The sequence below is a fragment of the Mobula birostris genome, unplaced genomic scaffold (assembly GCF_030028105.1).
Source record: "Mobula birostris isolate sMobBir1 unplaced genomic scaffold, sMobBir1.hap1 scaffold_3006, whole genome shotgun sequence".
Classification (NCBI taxonomy): domain Eukaryota; kingdom Metazoa; phylum Chordata; class Chondrichthyes; order Myliobatiformes; family Myliobatidae; genus Mobula; species Mobula birostris.
The window spans coordinates 1-2,500 of NW_027276066.1; positions in this window are offsets into that span (position 1 = coordinate 1).

Below are 2,500 nucleotides of genomic sequence, written 5' to 3' on the forward strand. Positions count from 1 at the left end.
GCCAGGACAAGGTTGGTTAACGAATTGCCCGGTTCCGAATGGTTAACGAATTGCCCGGTCCCGTTCGGTTCACGAATTGCCCGCCCGCTGATTGTTAACTTTTCGCACCGGCGGGGGATGGCTTGGGTAACGAGCCTCCAAGATCTGTCGGTTAACCATTTGCCCGGTGGCAATTCGTTAACCAAGTCCGCTCCGGAAGTCTGGATGGGGGTCGGATTTGCCGGCCGAGGCCGACCCGGAGTTCCAGAGGCTCGGCCGCCGGGGTCAGATTCGGCCGCCCCTTTGACACATGCAATTTCTGTACGGGGGCATTGGCGGGGTTCCTGCAGATATATAGGGAGGCCGTTTTCACGAGTTGTTGAAGTATTCGGTAGATGGCACCGGCCTCCCCAATTGGTTAACCCGGGCCACGCGGCAGCTTTTCCGCACGATTCCGAAGATTGCCGGTATGGATTTTCGGACAAATACCCAATTGCGGAAGTCTGTCAGCGGGACCTATTCGCAGGCCCATGCCGGCCGAGGGGCGGCATTTTCCGTATGACTACCGGTGCTCCGGCCGCCGAATGGAAACCTTGCCCGAATGAATTTCTGACAAAGTCCCGAGGCGGGAGCCAGTAAGGGGACGTATTCGGCGGGCCGTGCCGGCCGAGCGGCGGCATTTTCGGAGGGACAACCGCAGGTCCCGCCGTCGATCCGAGACCTTGGCTGAAGAGTCGAAAGTAATCTAAGTCCCGACTCGGAAGTCAGAATGAAGGCGACTTCGGGGCCCTCCTGCCGACCGAGGCGGCCGATCGACGGCGGCACTACCGGAGGGCCGCCCGCCGAGCCAGCCGCGTGCCCTCGGCGCCACGCCGGTTAACCAATTGCCGTCGGAAGCCTGTGAAGGTCGGATCTGCCCCGTCGGGCGGGCCCGAGGTGCCCCGCGACCGGCATGAGCTCCGGGCGTCGTGCCGCCGGTTTGACACATGTCATTGTTGCACGGTCTGTCGCGGCTCTGGTTAACGAGTTAGGCCCGGAAGTCACTATGGGGGTCGGATTTGCCCCGCCTGGCGGGGCCAGAGTGCGACCTTCCCGGCAGGACTTCCGGGAGGCATCCCGCCGACTTGACACATGCAATTTCTGTACGGGGGGATTGGCGGGGTTCCCGGAGATTTACGGGAACACGTTTTCCAGACACACTTAGCAGGGTGACTAGTGGTACGGTTGACACAGTGCAGAGTTCTAAGTGAGCCTTACTCAATTGTGACTCAGTAAGCGGGAGGCCGGGCGAGCTCCGACTTACAATGATAAAAGCTTTTTTTCGCTATTTCCGAAAAAAATGACAAAGTCCAAGAACGCAGCGGGGGCTGCGGACAGACAGAGTCTGAGCGCGGACCGCGGGCGGCGGCCGGCAGACCGACGGTGGCAAAAGCTTTATATCGATCCGAAAAGCAAAGAGGCATTGTGTGTACCAAGACGGAGAAGGGACAAGCCTGCCGCTGGTGCCCTCGCGAGTGTCGTCTGCGTTAGACCTCTGTTCCCCGATCGATCCGGCTTGGTCGGTCCTACCTTTGGGAGAGGCCGAGTGGAAGCGACGGTCTCGACACGTGCGCCGAACTTCCGTGCTCGGCTCGTTACCATCTCCGGAGGTGGGCAGGTGGGTCTGCCGCGGGGCGGCCCGATTGCCGACCGAGGGCTTCATGCTTTGGGCGGAATTGACGTTGGGCATTCGCACGTTTGCACCACGATCGATTGACGGAGTCTCCCGCCGGCGGACGGGACTGCTGTGCGCATAGATGACGGGGGCCGGTCGAACGACCGTCGACCATCCCGAGAAGGCAGCTACACCCACGCGCATATACCTAGGCGGTGAAGGTGCGGACCTCACCGGCGCGATCGACGGGGTGGGATGGCGAGGCGTTCACCGGCGCGGCGTTAGGCCCTGGGCCGACGGAGGCGAGCGGCGACCGTCGACCGTCCTGAGAGCCAGCTCGGCGGAAGGGTGCGGGTGCGGACCTCACCCAGCGACGCGGCTCGATAGGGGATGGCGCGGCACTGCGACGACAGACATGGCCCGAGAGAGCAAGGGACGGGCGCGCCGGCCGCAGCAGCACTCTTTCGCGCCGTAGGGGCAAGGCGAAAGAGTCGGGAGAGTTCCATAGGCCAGAGTGGCAGGGAGATGCCCGGTTCAGCCTGACTCAACCGAAGCGTTGATCCTCGGTCACCAACGAGAGGAAGGAGAGGCTCTGCGCGCGCGGTGCTACCGACTGACGGCCGGCCGATGTGCGATTTCCAGAAGGTCGGGCGGCACCCGCGCGTTCCCTCCCCGCTCCAGCAGAGGCCGGAGACGTCCGGTCGCCAGAGCGGTCCGCGTGCAGCCTCCGGTTCCGCGAGAAGGCTAGTGTCCTCGGGACGAGGAGAGCCTTGTGAGCGGTCCGGCGGGCGGTGCAGCAAATTGTCGGTACGTTTCTCGGCATTGTCATATACGAATCCTGAGAGAGAAAGAGAAAAGGGGTGTCCG